At 41.7% G+C, this 20,777-nt stretch overlaps 1 protein-coding gene across 1 annotated transcript in view; it reads left to right on the top strand.

Annotated features, from left to right (window-relative positions):
* Positions 1–460: 460 nt before the first annotated feature.
* Positions 461–20,777, top strand: part of LOC118855365 (sodium-dependent phosphate transport protein 2B-like) — a 47,331-nt gene continuing 27,014 nt past the window's right edge. Inside the window, exons 1-2 of the mRNA XM_036765456.1 lie at positions 461–528; positions 19,920–20,010. The gene's annotated coding sequence lies outside the window, so the exon portion shown is untranslated. The remainder of the gene's footprint in view (positions 529–19,919; positions 20,011–20,777) is intronic.

Here is a 20,777-nt window from a genome sequence, read left to right as displayed (position 1 = left end):
ATGTGGAAAACCAAACATTTACATTGATTTTCCTCTCTAAATGCGTATGTATAATGGGAGGGGATCTAATATCTTGCCTAGAAAAAAATAGATGGCTTCTTTACTTCTTCATGGAGTTGGCTTATTGTGACTACTGTTATTCGGTTGTTTCAGTCATGTCCACTCTTCATAGCCCCATTGGATTTGTTTTTTGGTTTTTTTTTAAGATACTGGGATGGTTTGCCATTTCCTTCTCTACTTCATTTTACAAATGAGGAACTGATGCAAACAGGATTAGTGACTTACCCAGGTCACACAGCTAGTAAGTGTATGAGGCCAGATTTGAACTCAGGAAGATGAATCTTCCTGACTGCAGGCCCAGCACTCTGTCCACTGAGTCACCTAGCTATTGTGACTAAGCATTTATGAGATTCAGGAATTATTTCTTATTGATTTGATGCTTCTTTTTATATCCATTTTAGACTCTTGTGATGATGTTATTCAAACAAATTTCCACAAAGTGATATATATCACCCTGCCAGGTTGGCGGTAAGTTCAATTGTTCATTCATTCATCGTATTTATTTGAGCAACTAGTATGTACAAAGCATTGTGGTGAGTGTTGTATGGTATGTGCCATTATATAGGACATGGCCCTTGCCCTTAAGCAGCTTACAATCTATTATGGGAGGTTAGCTGCATCAATAAATACCTGTAATACCTGTATTTTATACCTGTTGTAAGTTCCCATAATGATGGATACCATATTGATGTCACAAACTAAGTGTCATAGGAGAGCAGGGAAAGAATGGGTCACTTTTGTCTAGGAGGACAAGGGAATTGTTTTGTAAGAGGTGAGATTTAAGTTGAGCTTTGAAAGAGGGGTAAAATTTTTTTTTCATTTGTTTTCTATGGTTTGAAAAGCAAAGTTGAATTTATTTTTTGTCAATTTATTTAGATGTATTTAATATTTTAGTTTTCAACATTGATTTCTACAAGATTTTGAGTTACAAATTTTCTCCCCATTTCTACCCTCCCCCCCCCATTCCAAGATGGCATATATTCTGATTGCCTCGTTTCCCACTCAGCCCTTCCCTCTTTCACACCACTCCCCACCTCCATCCCCTTTCCCTTTACTTTCTTGTAGGGCAGGATAGATTTCTATGCCCCGTTCCCTACATATCTTGTTTCCCAGCTGCATGCAAAAAAAAGTGTTTTTTAGTTTTTTAAGCATCTGCTTTTAACACTTTGAACTCCAAATTCTCTCCAAGAGGGGTAAAATTTTAACAGGCAAAGATAATAATAATAATGATGATGATAATGATGATGATGATGATGGCTAACATTTATATAGTACTCACTATGTGCCAGTCACTGTGCTAAATGCTTTTTACAATTATTATCTCATTTGATTCTTACAACAACTCTGAAAGGTAGGTTCTCTTGTTATTCTCATTTTACAGATAAAGAAACTGAGGCAAACAGGTGAAATGATTTGCCCAGAGATGAAAGGGAGAAAGGAATTCTAGGGTAGGAGATATTGATTTGGAAACCAATCAACTATGAAGGCAACAATTGAAGCTTCGGGAGTGAATGAAATCTCCAAGAGAGACAGTGAAGATGGAGGAGAGAATAGGGACAATGAAGAGTCTTGGAAAGTATTTATATTTGGGGTGCTGGAGGGAAAAACAGAGATAGAAAAGGAGACCAAGAAGCTGTCAGAGAAGAAGGACATCCAAGAGAGAGAAAATTTCAGGAAGGAGGAGGTGGTTGACAGTTAAATGCTATAGAAAGTCTAGGAGTATGGATACTAGGAAAAGGTGAGAAATAACTTGGATTATAGAAGCTTGATTTCTGATTCCTGTGTTAGTCTGAACATAAATTGCTATTCCTTTGAGGATGAACAGGTAAGTGAATATCCACCAGTTGAAAGTTGTTCTAGGGTTTAACTAACCTATTAAATCCAAATATTACACCGTGGTCAGAGAAGGAGAAAGAACTCTCCATACAGTCAAAGCACCATCTTCATTGTCAGTGTGACACTAAGAGAAGTTCCTGGGGCAGCTAGGTAGCGCAGTGAGTAGAACACCAGCCCTGGAGTCAGGAGGACCTGAGTTCAAATCTGGCCTCAGACACTTGAAACACTTTACTAGCTGTGTGACCTTGGGCAAGTCATTTAACCCAAATTGCCCGGCCTTCCCCCCTGCAAAAAAAGAAAAGAAAAGAAAGAGAAGTTCCTTGTATAGTACCCCCCCTGAGCTCCTTCCACCAATTGATCAAGCAGACTGGGTCTCAGAGATCATTTGACTATTTTCCCCCTTAGGATTCCAGGATCAGACAACCCTGAAGGACTGTGGTTTCTAGTATGGTCCTTCACGACTCCCTGCCTGGCATGTTCCCCCAAACATTTGAGCCAAACAGTTGATATAATCACTAAGGTGATATAAGAAAGATGGACATTACAAAAATATCAGTCTTCTAAAGTAATTAATGTTTGATCACTGTACTGATGAGAGCTCTGAAGTCTTTCAATGTTGCTTTCTTCTATATTATTGTGTTTATTGTATAAATTGATTTTCTGGTTCTATATACTCTGCTCTGCATAAATTCATGAGTTCCCAACCTTCTCTGAAGGTTGTACTATAGGCTATACTCTCATCTGTATACATTGTGTCCTTGTAGAGTGTGGGTTCTAACTTAACGCTAAAATGGAGGAAGGCACACAGTTAGGGAACATGTGGAGCTGAGAGGCATCTTATGACTCCTGGCCCTGGAAGTCTTTTCCTCCTGTTGTGCAGTCTCTGCATTATGTCAGCACGAGGTGCTCCCTTGCTCAGCTGGCTTCTTGTTGGCGTACTATCTAGGCTGACTAGTCAGTCCATTGTTGGGTTGTATCAGTTAGATATCCTGGCTTTGGTGTGCACTCTGAGGTCTGGTTCAGTCTTTTCTACATTATCAGTTTTTCTGGCTCAACGAGCCAGAAGACTCTTCATGACTCCATGGTACCAGCCCTTCAGTCACCTACAGTCAGAAGTTGGCTCCTCACGGAGCTTCAATAGAGATGGTTCATTTGGTGACTTCGTGAGTTTAAAACAAAAAAGGTCAGAAGAGTTAGACCACAACTGGTTCCACCCACAACCACAGCTTGTTCCAAAGTTGGTTCCAGGTGTTGAACAGAAGCCAAGTAGAGAATATTCTGCATATTCTGAAGTCAGAGGAAGGGTCCCTTCCATCATGTATGTTCAAAAGGAAGCCTACCTCAAACTTCTACGCATTTGCCTGTGAGGCTGGGTGAGAGCGGAGAGGGTAGGGAGCATGAGAAGGAAGGGAATATGCATTTGTGAAGCACCTACTATGTGTCAGGCTCTATGTTAAACAATATTGTTTCATTTGATCCTCATAATAACCCCTTAAGGGAGGTGCTGTTATCATCCCCATTTTATATTCAGGGAAACTGAAGCTGACATACATTAAGTGACTTGCCCACACAATGAAAGGTCATCATCAGGGTGTTCTGATGACCTGGTATTCCAGAGCAGGGCTTCCAGGCTGGTTGTTATCTAGTATCAATGCCCCATACAGCAAGGAGAGATTTTCACATACCAGAAAAAGCTAAAACAAGGACTCGTCTGGGACACATGTTGCCTTTGGATGTGAATGTGACGGGATAAACACTAAGGGAGGAAGCTAAATTGAGTCTACTGTCCCCCAGAGATGGAGACAGTATAGGGGAGATTATGCCCCTGAAGTGTTGGGGGTTGGGTTGGGAGATGCTTCTATTCTGTTCTTGCTGTACCTTCCCAGTAAATAACTCTTTGTAAAAATTACTTCATGTTAAGTGATTAAATGGAACCTGGGTGCTAGTCACAAGCCCCGAACAATTGTGGGAATATAGCCAGTGGGGAGTCAAGCATATGGCAGCAGAGACAAGACACCCTGAACCCCTCAGGGTAGCCTAAAATCCTTCAGTGGGAAAGTTGCCTGCTTGGCTGTGGGACAGAGGGCTAGAGAATCCATGCTACACTTGAATAGACTTTTATATTTCCTATTTTAAAATTGGAAACAGGGAGGCATTTCTACTTCTTTTTGTAAACAAAACAAAACAAAACAAAACTAGCCTGCTTTTCACTTATAAGGCCTTTGGTTGATTTTATTTCCTGAGTTAGTGATTCTCAACAATAACAAAAAAAAAAAAATTCCTCACTCCTCTTCTGTAAATAACTCACTTTTACAGAGTAGTGCTTTTTTGTAGTTTACAAAGTACTTTCTTCATACAGTACTATGAGATAGGCTAGCATGATCATCCCCATTTTACAGATAATAAAATGGAGTTTCCCAGAGGTTGAGTGACTTGCCTCAAGTCACAGAGCTAATAAGTGTTGGAGCTGGGAACTGAACTCAGTTCTTCTCAGTTGAAATCCAATGACTTTTCCATTACAACATGTGAACACGGGGCAATCTAGACTTATAAACTAGGGGTCACTAGGTGGCCCCGTGGATAGAGTACTGAACCTAGAGTCAGGAAGATGAATCTGAGTTCAAATCTGGCCTCAGATACTTAGTGGCTGTGTGACCCTGGGCAAATCACTTAACCCTTTTTGCCTCAGTTTCCTCATCTATAAAAAGAGCTGGAGAAAGAAATGGCAAACCAGTCCAGTATCTTTGCCAACTAAACCCCAAATGGGGTCATGGAGAGTTGGACATAATTGAAAAATAACTTAATAACAACAAAAGACTTATAAACTAGGTGAACTAAAGTTGGTTATTCACCAAAATGTTTCTTTGATTTACAAAAGACCATACCTTAGCATTCTATTTAATAGTGACTTCCTCAAGTTCTTATAAAATATCTACCAACAAACTTATATTGAGTGATCACTCAATGGATAAGATACAGATCTGGCTGATCTGGGGAGTGGGTGGAGGTGGCAATTAGAGATATAGAAGACATCTGGTCTTTAAAAAGTTTGTAATCTCGATCAGGAGATAGGATAGGAAAAGCTAACCTAACTCTAGGAGGCCTAATATGATAAATGCCAATGAGTGATTGAATTAAGAAGTGTAAATTGAATTAGACCACATTTTTTCCAGGGAAGGATATCTGCCTTGTGAAGTCATGAGAACGTATTTCACTTGCTTTGAATAGTTCATAGTTTAGTGTCTTGTAAATATTATTTCTCCTAGTGTGTACATTGCTCCTTCAGAATAGGAAGATGGATTCTTTCTAATAGACCATTAAGGTTTGGCTCTGTGCTTGAAATAAGTAAACTGGTTTCCAAGTTTACTTCACTTTGGTATATGAGTGCCGAAAGACTGGTCCAAATAATAAGGCCACCTCATCTCTAAGTGACTAATTTGATGAATATTTGTGTATTTTTAATGGTTGATAGCTTTGTAGTTTTAGGTCATGAAATTAAACTCCCATAATCCTTTCTGATCAAAGTACACTTCACAAGTTACCGTCTATTGAATTAACTATCATCAGATGGTGCCATGCATTTCTAACCCTTTGTCCTTCAGGGTAACCAAGGCCCAAACAGGCCCACCAACCAGCCAGACACCCTGTAATGTACATTATGCATAGAGACAAGCAATGATACTGTACAATCAATATACCTGTGTAAACAAATTAAGTTTGGATTTAATCAGTCAATCAATTAACATTTATTAAGTACCTACTATGTGCCAGGCACTATGCTAAACACTGGAGATACAAAAAAGAGACAAAAGACAATCCAGGCCCTCAAAGAGTTTACAATCTAATTGGGGAGACAATGTGCAAATAAAAATATACAAAGCAAACTATATACAGCATAAATAGGAAATAATTAACAGAAGGCAGGCACTAGAATTAAGAGGGATTGGAGAAGGCCTCCTATAGAAGGTAGAATTTTATGGTGCTTGAAAGAAGCCCAGGAGGTCAGTAGTTGGAGTGGAGGAGGAAGAGCATCCCAAGCATGGGGAACAGCCAGAGAAAGTGCTGGGAGCCCAGAGACTGAGTGTCTTGTTTTGGGGGAGGCCAGTGTCATTGGGCCACAGAGTACATGTTGGAGAGTAAGGTGTGAGAAGACTGGAAATGTAGGAGGGCATTAGGTTATAAAGGGCATTGAATGCCAACCAGAGCATTTTGTATTTGCTCAAATCTCTGCTCTCCTATTTACTACTTCTGTCAACTCAGGCAACTCGCTTAACATCTCTTGGCCTCTTCTGTTTCCTCAGTGAGGTGACTGGACTATGGTTTCTAAGAGTCCTTTTAGCTCTAAACCTATGATCCCATTGTCATACCTGGGCATCAGGAGCTGTCTTTTTGTTGGGGGTAGGTACTCCCTGCATCAACATAGATAAAATCCTCTCTACAACTTGGTTTTTGAGAATTGTTGTGGTTGAAACATCTATCACCCATTGGCTTGTCTGGTGATGAATCTCTGCTGTATTGAAGCCTTTGTAACCTGGTAGAGCCTACCAGAGCTCTGCTGGAATAGCCTTCAAGAACCCGGGGTCACAGTCACACCGTGATGAGAAGTCAGAGTAGGACTTCAGTGGAATTTATTAAATAAAAATTGAATATTAAAATAATTTCTAAACAGTATCTTATAAATACCATAATTCCATGGGGTAAACAAAATAATAAAATCCAACAACAGTCTTCAGTCCTGCTCAGTCTTCCTGGGAATAAACCTCTTAGGGCCTCAGTTTCTTTTTCTTTAAAATGAAGAAGTTCAATGAAATGATTTATAACGTCCCTTCCATTTTCCAAAATTCCTCAATCCTTTTTAACATGAATTTCAGACAACATGAAAATATAAGTGGCAGGTGCGCAGACAAAAGCAGGTGTAAGCAGATAGGCACTCATGACCATTAGAGAGATGGGAAAGATGGTGGGTGTTTTGGAGGGCTCTTGTGAGCATGGGGGCAATTTCTCTTGGGGCATCTGGGACTATGCAAGAAGAATCTGGAAAGCTTCATAGAAATTTGCTAGATTGTAAGGTCTTTGAGGGCAGGAACTGTGTTGCATCTTTCCTTGTATAGAGGATGCCGTGTTTGTGATCTCCAGCAGCAGCCTGGTGGGTCTAACTTAATGGAAGCCAATATGGTATCATGAAGAGCCCCGGATTTGGAGGGAGGGGACCTGAGTTTGGATTCCAAATCTGTCACTTAACCCCTATGTTATTTAAACCTCTTTAGACTTCGTCTTCTTTCTCTGTAGGATGAAGGGGCATGATGATCCCTTCCAGTTGCAAATCTGCTGTTCTTTTGCAGGAGTCCGGCAGAGTTTCGAAGCAGGTTAGAAGCAGAGCTTAAAGGAAGAGCTAGGGAAGGATGTGTTACAGCTGAGGGGGATGGTATGTGCGGTGATCTAGAAATAGGAGAGGTCTTCTTCCTGAAGTAAGGTGTTAGTGAAATTTGATTATGTTTGTACCACTGTCTCTCTTCAATTAACATTTCCCGACATGTCACGGTCAAATCCTTAGCACCCCATCACCCAAGTCTTATAGAACAGAAAACAACACAAAAATTAAAGATTGTCAAGTTTCAGCAATCCCTTCTCAGGGGTTATAAAGTCACCATCAAAGAAGGAAAGAGATTCCAATTTTATGGGGTTATTTTGAGCACCCTGGGCCTATGTTTCTTGGCTTACCCAGAAGCACGAGTTCCCAGCCAGTAGCACCCTTGTGCTTAGCATGGTACCAGCAAATCGCATCCTGCTCTCCCATGCCAGTCAAAGGCATATTTTCTGTTCCTCCTTTTCCTGGGCCTGCCAAAAGTGCTAGGTCCTGAATCTGAGATCCTGCCCAATTTAACTCAATTTAGTATAGAGCATTTATCAAGCAACTCTGCTAGGTGCTGAGGGTTTAGACAAAAATGAAAAAAAAATTCCTGCCCTCAAGGAGTTTAGATTCTATTGGAAGTGAGAGGTTGTAACTTGTGTACAAGGAAATTAATACAAAGCATATAGAGTGATAACAAGTGATTTTGAAGGGGATAGGATCAGGAAAGGGCTCATGTAGGAGCTGGTATTTGAGTTGAGCTTTGAAGGAAGCTAGGGATTCTGGTTGGGGAGGGGGGTGGTGCATTCCAGACCTGGAGGACCATTTGTGCACAGGGTAAGAGGCAGAAGATTAAAAGTCATATAGTAAACACTTAATATGTGTTCTTTCTCTCTGTCTCTCTCTGTTTTTCTCTCTCTGTCTGTCTCTCTTTCTCTCTCTCTCTCTCTGCCTCTTCTCTGTCTCTCTCTCTCACACACACACATACACACTATTTGTCTCAGTTTCCTCAACTGTAAAATGGGAATAACAACCCCCACCTAGGTGCTGGCACATAGTGGACACTATTTAAATGATCATTCTCTTCCTCTTCTCTATCTCTCTGTGTATCTATCCATCCATTCCTCCATCTATCCATCAATCCATCTGTCTGGCCAGTTTGACTGACAATGGAGGGTGCATGAAGGGGAGTAATATGAAATAAAACTAGATAGAAGGGCTCACAATGGTGGAGGGCTGAGGAGTTTGTATTTTATCCTAGAGGCAATGAGGAACCATTGAAGATGTTTGAGTGAGATAGTCAGACCTTTATTTTATAAATAACAATTTGGCAACAGTGTGGAAGTGGGATTAAATAGGGGAGGGATTGGAGGTAGGGAGACTAATTAAGAGATACAAAAGGCTGGGGAAGTAGAATCCACAAGACCTGGCAAGTGATTGGATGTCAGGGTTAAGGGCAATATTGTGGATGACTATAAGGTGGTGAACCTGGGTGGCTGGAATTGGTATTGGTGCCATCAATAGAAATGGTCAAGTTTGGATGAAGAAGACAGGTTCAATTACTAGTGCTACCACTTAGCATCAGTGTGACCATGGGAAAGTCATTTCCCCTCCTCTAGGCTTCAGTTTCCTTATGGACAAACTCAGAAAGTTCTACATCCCTCTTCTACCTCCACATACATGGAATATACACGAAGGAAACTGGGCACATCGTAGAAGCATCTTAGGCTTGGAGTGTTGAAAGACCTAGTTTCAGGTCTTGGCTTTGACAGTGATATTAGGTGGGTAAAGGTGAACCAAAACTCAACAATTCCTTGTTTCTAGGACGGGATTAATAATACTTAAGCCATTTATCTTTCTTTTTCTTTTTTGGTGGGAGGGGAGGGTGAGGGAGAAGTACCCTATAAGCCTTGAAGTCTATACAAATATGAATTCTTAGTATTAATCCCTTCTGAACCTAATCAATCACCTGGCAAGCTTTTCGTTATCCACGTGTGCTACTTCTGATTGTAAAAGCTTTAAAGGAAAAAGAAAAGAAAATCTGCTCAGGGATTAAATACACTAAGGTGTACCTTGATATGTATGTATAGATACAAATACACATGCACATGCGGTAAAATCTAGGTATTCCAGATGTCCCTGCTGTGATTTCTTCTGTGATGAAATTAATTTATCCCATGACTAGATTAATTATGATATAGTGGGAAGCACAGAAATCTTCATGAATGTGACTCATTGGTAAGAAACATTTTGGCAATTTTCATGGGCATCTAGATTGAAGTACATATTATTGGAAACAGAGTATTACACTTAGAAACAGAGAACTTGGGTGCAAATCCTGCCTCTGACACTACCTGTGTGAATTCGAACAAATCTCTGCTTATGTGGACCTTATTCCTCCTCTCCAAAATGGCAGTTAGGGGGTTGTTCTACATGGTCTCTAAGGTACCTTCCAGCTCTAAATCCCTTGTCCTGTGTTCCCATTGAGATTCAAGGGACTTGCTTCAGGGAGGCAGGGAAGGTACAAGAAAGAAAATCTAGCCCTATGTAGCAATCCTGCTTCTGGGCATGGAAGCTGGCCTGGAAATTACAAAGTCCCTATACATAAATGACTGTCTTCCTTGGTGACCTCCACCCTGCCTCTATTCAATCAGTCAGCAGCACTGGGTGCTTGTCTTTGTGCTGAGCTGTAAGGAAATAGGAGGTAATAAGGAGATACAGAGGGTAGATAAGAAGTAGTCTTTGGCTTCTAACGGTTTCCAGTTAAGTGAAAAACACTGGACTGATTCATATGCAGTTAACATAGTACGTGTGTGTTCATGTGCATGGGCATGTATGTATGTGTGCAGAACAGAATCCAAGTATATTGATCAGCTAAGTGGTTCGATGGTTAGAGCCCTGGGTCTACAGTCAGGAAGACCTGAGTTCAAATTTGACCTCAGACACCTTACTAGCTGTGTGACCCTGGGCAAGTCACTTAACTCCCATTGGCCTTAATTTACTGGAGAAGGAAATGGCAAAACACGCTAATATCTTTGCCAACAAGACCCCATAGACAGCACTGGCAAGCTATGGTCCACAGGATCATGAAGAGTTGGACATGGCTGAATAACAGAACTACAATATTGATTAGAGGTGGGTGGAAAGTGAGTAGTGAATATATTAGCTTGGTTTTCATCAGAGAAGACTCCCTAAGGAAGGTGGACTTTTCATCTGATTGTGAGGATATAGTATGACCCTCCTTATCTTGCTACTGTTGCAGGAGATATTTCATGTATCTTGTGCCACATTTTGTTTTTTACGTAAGATACTTCGTTATCTGTCCGATTTTTTCAGTTTCACGCTGATATGAACTATGGACCTTTACGGAAAATAGGAAGTCCTCTTCCTCATGGTGGTGGTGGTGGGGGGGGTGGTGGCGGGGTGGAATGTAGGTGTGGTCAAGAGAGATAGGAATAAGGAATTGTCAGCTCCAAGAAGCTATTAAGGTATTAAGCTCCTCCGAGGAATTGGGGTAGTGCTTTTGGAATGTTAGTGATGGTGGAGCTAGCTGTCTTTGTGGGTGGATGCTTATAATCCCTGTTACTGGGGAGGCTGAGGCTGGTAGATCCCTGGAGCTCAGGAAGTCTGAGCTGCAATAGGGCTAAAGCTGATCGGGTGCCTTCATTAAGTCTGGTACCAATAGGATGAACCCCCATGAGTGGAGAACCAGCAGGCTAAGAAGGTCTGACAGGTTCAGGCCTAGGAGAATGGCATAGGTTGAAGTTCTCTTGGTGACTAGTGAGTGGCTGATGCACTTCCAACCAGAGGGAGAAGAAGATTCACAGTAGGAAGGGAGGGAGGATGATGAGTGAAATCTGAAATAACTGCAGAAACAAAAGTTTGAGCTTCCAAGCATATTTGCTTATTAAGCAATGCATGCCAATTGCATAACAAATCAGGACCAGCCCTCCTCAGCAGCACTGGACCTGAATACAGGAGAAGGCAGATTTTTATGCATTAAAAGAAAACAATTAACACGATACAAGATTAGATAATCTGATTTCTAATTGGAGGAAAGATTAGGGGTTTTCTGAGTTGGGATGGGGATGAGTGAATTTGAGAGTTGGGAGGGGGAAGAGCGAGCAGGTGGACGTTTCCAGATATGAAACAGAATGTCACTTGATTCCTGTGATTAGCAACCAGGTGAAATTTACAGGAAAAAGGAACTTAGGTCTCAAAATGGAATCAGTTTTACAAGGTGGAGTCAGTTTGGTTCATAAAATTCCCACAATTTTCTCAGAAGGAAGGAAGGAAGGAAGGGAGGGAGGGAAGAAGTAAGGAAGTAAGGAACTGTTTTGTCACGGACCCCTATGGCAATCAAAGTGTATAGATCCCTTCTCAGAATAATCTTTTTTAAACATATAAAATAGAATAGATAAGATTACAAAAGAAACCAATTATATTGAAATACAGTGATCTGATAATTTTTAGAAATTTTTCTTAAATTTAAATTTTTTAATTTTTTAATAATTTTTTTAAAATTAAAAAAAAATTTTTTAAGAACCCCTGGAGAAAAATTAGTGAGATGCATCTTTTAAGTGAAGGAGTAGAGGGTTTTTTGTTTTGATTTTTTTTGTTTTGTTTTGTTTTTTTGGCAGGGCAATTGGGGTTAAGTGACTTGCCCAAGGTCAGACAGCTAGTACATGTGTCAAGTGTCTGAGGCCGGATTTGAACTCAGGTCCTCCTGACTCCAGGGCCGCTGCTCTACTCACTGCACCACCCAGCTGCCCCGGGTTTTTTTTTTTTAAGTCACAAAATTCATAGCAGAATTTCAGTTACAATGTAAGCCCCTTGAGGGCAGGCCTGTTTTACATTTATCGTTGCATCCCCAATGCCTAATACAGAACTTTGTACATAGTTGGTGCTTAGAAACTCTGTTGAATTAAAATCAATTAAAGGTAATATATATAAACCTATGAGAACACTTCAATTTATTTACTGTGGCCAGTCCTAAATCTGAAGAAATCCAAGGTATGGAAGGATCTTTCATTCATTCATTCAACAAATATGTCAAACACCTACCATGTGTTAATCCCTTGTGAGCTCTGTGAACAACTGAGGCATCGGGCAAAGCATGGTTACCTCACTAACTAGAATCTTAGAATTTCAGGACTGGAAGGAACCTTAGAAGTTATCCAGTCCAGTCTCCTAGTCCATTCAAGAATCCCTTCTATAACATCCTTGAAAGGTGGTCATCTAGCTTTGCTTGAATACTTGTGGTAACAGGGAACTCATCATCTTATAAAACAGACCATTTCATTTGTGTATACCTTTAACCGTTATAAAATTCATCTGTGTACTGAACCAAATTCTGCCTCCCTGTAACTTAGATTCACCGATTCTAGTACTTTCTGGAAGAATACATTAAAAAGCTACATTTTCTTTTAGTTGTTAGCCCTTCTGATAGGTAGACAGCAGCTAAGTGGGGAAATGGATAGAGCCAGACTTGGGTTCAGGAAATCCTGAGTTCAAATCCTGTCTCAGACACTTACTTTGACCCTGTATAAGTCGTTTAAACTATTTTAGCCTCAGTTCCCTCGTTTGTAAAGTGGGGATAACAAGAGCAAGTACCAGCTGGGGTCTTCGTGAGGGTCAGATGAGATCACCTATGTCTGCAAAGCACTTTGCAAACTTTCCAGGGCTGGATACATTGTGGCTATTGTTTATTATTATTATTATTAATTTCTCTGGGTCTCAGTTTCCTTATCTGTAAAACAGGGATAATTATACCTGTGGTATCTAGCTCCCTGGGTTGTTATGAAGATCAAATCAGATAATATATGAAATATGCTTTGAGGGAAATTCAGTTCCATATTTATCAAGCACACCTACTGCTTGGTGCAGAAAAAGATGAAATACTTAGATAAGACAGACGTTTCATAATCATGGTCAGATCTGGCAGAACTAGCAACATGACCCTGTTTTCCAGAATTTATTATGAGTCATGAGAGACTTGCTCTTGCTATTCCCACTTCACAAGTGAGGAAACTGAGGCTGAGATAAGTTAAATAGACTTATCCAGGGTCATACAGCTAAGTAAGTGTCTGAGACAGGATTTGAACCCAGGAGTTCCTAAATCCGAGTCTAGCACTCTATCCATTTCTCAGCCTAGTTGTTATCTACTTATTAGTGGCATAAATCCTGATGAGTTGTTCTTGGATCCAGGAAGCCCTGGGTTCAAGTGCTGCTTCAGAGCCGCTATGTTATCTGGTGATCCAGCTAAGTCTCTAAAACCCAAAGTTTCAGAGAAGATGCCAACCTGGATTGGCAGAGGAAGTTCCTCATTGGGAGCCCCCCATACCAAAGAAATTACAAACCCTACCTCTATTATAATATGCTATTTTCAAGGAAAGTCATTCCAGAGTTACTTAAGGTCTTTTAAAATATCTATAATTTGACATTTAATGAACCTTGTATGTCAGAGGCTTAGGTGAAGGCAGGTGGCCCTGAAGGACTCAAGCAAATAAATATAACAAAGGCAGCCATGGGATGCTCTGCAGGCATGAAAGGGGTACTTCATGGGTGCAGACGTTGTCACAGATATGATTGATGGAGAGCCATCAGTGATGTTAGAGGTCCTCCTTTTACAGATTAGGAACCTGAGGGCTCTGCCGTTAAGTGACTTCTCCTAGCCTGGCAGCTCGGTGGTGCAGTGGATAGGGTACCAGGCCTAGAGTCCAGAAGACTTGAGTTCAAATCCAGGCTCAGATTGTTATTATCTGTGTGACCCTGGGCAAGTCTATTGATTTCTGCCTGCCTCAGCTCTTTAAATATAAAATGGGGATAATAACAACACCTACCTCCCAGGATTGTTGGGAGGATCAAGTGAGATAGTCATAAAGTCTTTAGCACAGTGCCTGGCACATAGTATGCACTATTTAAATCTCAATTAGTATTATTAATCATTCTCCTCCAAAGTTGCTGAGCTAGCTAGTATCAAAGAGGGGATTCGAACTTGGGATCTGACTCTAGATTCAGCGTTCATTTGGCTCCTCTAAGTGGTCCCTCGGAGTTCATACTTCTTGTTATTTTCCAAACCACTCTGCTAATAGTGGCTAGTATTTAAATAGTACTTAACTATGTGTCAGGCACAGTGGTAACTGCTTTACAATTATTATCCTATGTGTTCCTCACAACCACCCTGAGAAGTAAGTGCTATTATCATCACCCCCTTTTTACAATTAAGGAAACTGAGGCAGATGGAAGTTAAGTGACTTGCCCAGGGTCATACAGGTAGTAAGTGTCTGAAACTGGATTTGAAGTCAGTTCTTCCTAACTCCAGGTCCGGGGCTCCATCTACTGTGTCATCCAGCTGCCACCACTCTGCTGGTGGTTGGTAAGAAACAAATGTCCTCATTTTCATTTTACAGATAGGAAATCTAAAACATGGAGAGTTTGGAGTGAGTGGCTTTGTGTCCCCCAGTGAAGCTGATACCAGGGCAGAAATGCCTCTTGAGTGGTTCAGTTTCAGTTTTAGCTCATGATACTCCTTTTGAAGTGGGGGGCTAGGATTTGCCTGTATTTTTTCATCCCTGGTTTTTTCCTTGCTCCACATTTGAGAGTTTTGCATCAGCTGTTTGTCTCCAGAAAAGCTCAGGAGTGGGAAGGTCTACCAGGGCCATGTTTCTACATTAGTCTGAATTTACCTACTTGTTTAACTGTTTCCTTAACTTGATTGAGGTTCCGAAACTGGGTAGAGAAATCAGAGCACTGTGTCTCTGGCAGTCCCATATATCCCTTACCAAGGACTCTCTTTGCTTCATTTCAAGGCAACTGACCTCCATGGATGATATCCTCTTTTCCCTCCCAGAGCCTCTAATGGTCACCTGTCATCTATGCTTTATCTTGGCTGGGAATCAAGCAGTGAATAAATTAATTGAAGCAATAAGAGGTCTCAGAAGGATGAGAGTAGTCAGGATAATATCAACACTAAGTCTCCATCAGTTCACAGACATTTCTGGGGTCTGTGAACTTCCTTTTTAAAATATTTTGGTAATTGTATTTTAGTGTAATTATTTACTTTGCAGGCCTATTCATTTTATATTATTCTTTAAAATCATTATCCTGAGAAGGGGTCTGTTGGCTTCACCAGAACCCCAAAGGAGATCTAAGACAACAAAAAGTTAAGATTCCCAAACTCTGTCAAGGCCTTGTGAAGGATACAAAAGCAACTATTTGTGGGACCTTATGCAAGTCACTTCCTGGTCCTGATGACATCATAGAAGCAGTTTGGAATGCTTAAAGCTCCCAGTTACATGTGAGGTATGGGTCTTATTTCATTCTCTCCATCCTCCTAGTTGATTCTGGCCAGTCTTTAAGATTTGTGGTAGATTGAGCTTTTGGACCACGGGTGCACTTAGAGCTAGCCTTCCGGCCTGTCCCAAGCCAGAGGAAGTTCCTGGAATTAATTTCCCAAGAAATGGCTTACCTATAAGAACACTACTGCTTTCATTAGCCAGATATAGACCCTGAACTGCCTTGTGGGCCTGTGTGGTACCAGAAGCTGCCAAAGACTTCCTCTAGCATCAGGTAAATACTGGGCTGGATCTCTTTTCTCATGAGAGTGACAAAGAACCATAGGATCCTAGATTTAGAACTGGAAAGGACCTTCGAGGCCTCTGGGCCCATCCCCTCATTTTACAGATAAAATGGTAAATTGACACCCAGAGAAGCTAAGTAATTTGCCCAGTCACACAGGTAGTAAGGGTGCCCCTACACTGAAGGGGGTCCCCAAGGACAAAACCAGGAGCAACAGGTAGAGTTGCAAGAAGATAAATTTAGGTTTGATGTCAAGAAAAAATTCCTAACAATGAGAGCTAGCATAAGTGTCATGGGGTTGCCTGAGGAGATAGTACCTTCTCCAAGTAGAGTTAGGAGCATTATCATGGGGATTCCTTTGCCGATGTGGACTGGGCTAGATGGCCTCTGGAGTGCCTTCCATCTCTAAAATTCTCTGATTCTGGGACTCCTAAGATACCTTTCAGCTCCAAGTCTATGATCCCATGATGCCTTTCCATCATCAAAACATACCTGCTAGATAAAGGAATCTGCTATTCTGTGTGAATGGGTTATCGTCAATGCATTTTCTTTTCTAGATAATGTGTTCTAACAGATTCCTTAACCCCAAGAAATAACTTCTATAGGTAGAGGTTAAGTTCCCCAGACTTATCAGGGAGTCTGGGAGTCATCTCTTATTCTTGTAAAGCCAAGCCCAGAAAAAAGCTAGAATGGAAGAAGACTCAGACATCCTGGATGTCTTTTAGGTCTATGCTTAAATCCACTTTGTCCCTCTTTTGAGTAATAGGTAAAGAATTTGATTGAGCAGAGTCACACAGTCTGATTTTCCAGACCTCTTGCTGAGAACCCTAAATCCCTGTGGTTAAAAATTTTTTAAAGCTAAAAGAAAAAGTACATATTTCACCCCACCTCCCATTGAGAAAGTATTAGAATGGATGGAGCTTTTCTTTTTTTGCCTAAAAAAAGTGGCTTTTTGTTGGAGGTAGGAGCTTTAGGGGAGAGAATCTAAATTTTTTTTTTAAACTTTCCCTTCTGACACCAGAGCAAAAGAATAGAGACCAGGAAGTCTGGTGTTGCTGGGCCCTGGACCTATGGTATCAGTGCACAGGGAAGCTCTCACTAACAGGAACCTCTCAGCTGGCTTTGGACCTCAGCTGTAGAAAAGGCAGGGGATCATTTGATGCTGAAATAATCATGTACAATTTTGACACCATACCCTGTTATATCAACTCCAGGAGAGGCTCTGGCTTCTTTGAATTTCCTATACTAATGAGAAACAAATAACAAAACATGTAATCTGAAGTACATGTGGGGTGGGAGGTAGGAAGAGTGGACAGGAAGGAGAAGATGGAGGGGACTTTACCTCCATTGCCTTATATGGAGATAAGTGTGTTATAGGTTGATTACCTCCGATCACCAACAGTATCTTATGCATCCAAGCTTCTCCTCCACCCTTCACTCTCAAGTTACAACCCAGCCATCAGATTAGAACAAGATAGTGAATGCATCCAGATTTTTTTTGTTCTCTGGAGATGGCCCCCTACACAGACTCTCTGAGTTGTAAGGTACATCAAAGGTCATCCAGAAAAATCCATGAGTGACTACGAATCTCCCTACCATATACCTAAGAGAGAGCCACTCAACCTTGTTCACCGTTGAGGGTTTCTCCTACTTTCCAATAGTTCTAATGGTTGCTTGAGACTGGAAATCGTACTGCACAGATGACCCCCAAAGGAATGGCTTGCCGGGAGAATATGTTGGGGTCTGATATTGAATAGAAGACAGGAACAGGGAATGGGTGGTTTATCTTACCTCCTTTTCTCTTCATCTCACTTCCTTCCCTGTTTCTGGAGTCCATGTATTTCCAGCCTAGTTTCTGGAGTATAATGTGGGGAATGAAGCTTAGAGCAGAGTTGGGATGTAGAGAAACAGTGTAGGTAGGCAGCTAGATGGCACAGCAGATAGAGCTCTGGGCCTGGAGTCAGGAAGTCCCGAGTTCTAATCCAGCCTCAGACAGTTACTAGTTTGACAGAAGTGATTTATCCAGAGTCACACAGCTATTAAGTGTATGAGTCCAAATTTGAACTTGACTCTTTCTGACTCCAGGCCCTGAGCTCTATCCACTACACTATCTAGCACCCCTACAGAATTGATATCCTTTTATAGCTGCCACTGGAGAATAAACACTCTTTGCCACAGGGGACAAATGAAAGAAGGCTCTATCTGTTCTGCATTTCAGGAGGTAAATAGCAATCAATCAACAAGCATTTATTAAGTGCCTACTAAGGCCCCTACTTATATCATGGTTCATATCATGCCAGGGGAGACAAGATGTGAATATAGAAGAATGTACCAATAAAAACAAAGTTATTGGGGTGGAGGGAGAAGCAAGAGCAGCTGGGGGAGGGATCAGGAAAGGCTTCATATAGAAAGTGGTTTTTCAGCAGAGCTTTAAAGGAAATTAGGGATTATGTGTGTCAGAGGTGAGTAAAGAGTACATTCCAGGGACAGGGGACAGCCTGAGCAAAAGTATAGAGATGGGAGGCTAAATGTTCCGGTTTGGCTGGAACTAGAGTGAGTGTTGGAGAGTGATGGACCTCAGTAAACTTTGATAGATTGGCTGGAAGCAGTTTCTCCTCCACTCCTAGTACAGGACTGTACATAACACATACTTAATAAATGTTGCATGAGGATAAAGGATCTGTTGTATGACAATAAAGGATCCAAGGCAAATATGAAAATAAAATACAGTATCTCAAACTAGCCTGGAGGCTATTCTTCCCTTCCCTTCCTTGGTGGAAGGGCTGGGGGTGGAGGTGGGGGGGAGGTTTGAACTTGGACTCATAGAACATTGAAGTCTTGAATCTTGACTCTTCCACGTACTGTGTGACTCTGCCCTGGACCCAGGGTAAAAAGAGGAGATTCGATTCAAATATACCTCTAAGTTCCTTTTCAGCACTAGGGCTGTCATCCTCTGATTGAGTTTCTGTGTTTGAATGAAAGTGAGAAAGCATACTGTGAGAAATGATGCTGATCGGGTCAGCAAATAAGAGTGTAAGCTACTTGAAGGCAGGGACTAAATGGTGCACTTCTGCCTTCATAGCCCTAGTGCCTGGGGCAAATTAGATATTTTGGGAAAGAGAACAGGCATTTATTAAGCACCTCCTATGTGCCAGGCACTGTGCTAAACACTTTATAAATATTATCTTATTTCATCCTCACCACAATCCTGGGTGGTGGGGGCTATTATTATCCCCATTTTACAAATGAGAAAACTAAAGCAGACTGAGGTCAAGTGACTTGCTCAGGGTGAAGCCAGGTTTTCCTCCTGTAGCTGCCCCTGTGTAATAAATGGTTGTTGATTTCTTGCTTTTTGACTTTGGCTCCATCCTTCTGTCCTTCACCCTCTACCCTTTTCCTGTGGGTGAGTTCTCAGGATGTCCACTTTAAGGAAGGGTCTGGACCAGATATTATTCACTCTCAGAATTGCCAGTGTACCTCAAACATCCCACCCCAACCCCTTTCTACCCACACTCTCTTCACTTCTCTTTCCTGTGTTCTCTTCTCCCATTGGAATGTAAGCTCCTTGGGGTAAAGGCTGCCTTTTGCATGGGAGTTTGTATTTGTGTTCCCGGGGCTTAGCATATGGTAAGTGCTTAATAAATTATTGTTGACTTGATCAATGAATAGAAAAAAACTGTGTGATTTGTCTGGAGTCACACAGCTATTAAGTGTATGAGTCCAAATTTGAACTCTACCCCATTTTAAACATGAGACTGTAATCTCCCAAAAGGCAGGGACTGTTTTACTTACGTCTTTTGTGTCCCAAATGCCTAAAACAGACTAAGGCTCTTAATGAATGGCTGTTGACTGATGACTTGGTTCATACTTTAGCCCATAAACTCACCCTACCTCTCCCTCAGTTTTCCTCATTTGTTGAGGTTTCAGGAATAAAGACTAGTTCCAAGAAGTCAAATACTCCATTTGAACAATAAGATTCAAATTCTGTCCTTAATCTTATACCAAGATCTATCCTTCCTTCCTCCCTCCCTCCCTCTTCTCCTCTCCTTCCTTCCTTCCATCTATCCATCCATCTTTCTGTCTAATATTCCAGGCCTGTTCCTGGCCCAGCAATCCAAATAACTACATGAAGCAATGCTGAGCATGGGGCTTCCACTTGTCTGAGCACCTGAGCATTGATTGAGGTAAACATTCTTTGTTTTGAAAAAAATTGTCAAAGGATTTCTAATTGGCTTGCCTTTTTTATCTGACTCTTCCCGCCCTTTGCTTCTAAATTGGTCTATAAATGCCTATCCCCACAAAGATTAAGCCCTGAGAAGAGGCTGATAACCACAGTGTCTTCCGCAACCCTTCTTTAGAAGGAACTTTCCTAGGCTGGGGTGGCCACAAAGCGCCCATAGCCTCTAGAATTCTGGGTGGCCTGGACTCAGATTCCCAGCTCCTCTGATCCGGCTTCCGCATGGAATGAGAAGGGCCCCTGGTGTCCGAGAACTGAGAGTGTGACAGCAGGTGGGCAGTTTCACCCGGCTGCCAGCCCGCTCTGCTGAGCCCTGCTCTGCCCTGCCCTACCCTGCCTGGGAAGCGTGGCTGGAATCACTGCGCAGACGGCAGGTAGGCTGTGTCTCGGTGGGCTGGCCAGGTGCGGGATTGGAATGTGGAGTGTGCGCTGACAGCAGCAGGAGTTGCTGGAGCAGCCGTATCTTTGCGCAACACCTTCCTCTATATATATCCAGGGCTCGGGAATACCTGGTGGAGTCATTCCTTTAGTTCTTTAGCCCGGGAGAAAAAAAGGACTGGTAAGTACGGGCAGTTCTGAAACTAGGACAGAGATTCTTCTTTCGTTTATTTAAAAATCACTCAGAAGTTTGTTTCTACTCCTCTTTTTCTCCAGACAGCTCTGGCTCGTGGAAAGGTAATGAGGACTGAGGATGTATTGGACAGCCTTATAGCA

Source organism: Trichosurus vulpecula, chromosome 6 (assembly GCF_011100635.1).
Source record: "Trichosurus vulpecula isolate mTriVul1 chromosome 6, mTriVul1.pri, whole genome shotgun sequence".
NCBI lineage: Eukaryota > Metazoa > Chordata > Mammalia > Diprotodontia > Phalangeridae > Trichosurus > Trichosurus vulpecula.
Note: the sequence above shows the minus strand (reverse complement) of the source record. Positions and strands in the feature narration are given on the sequence as shown.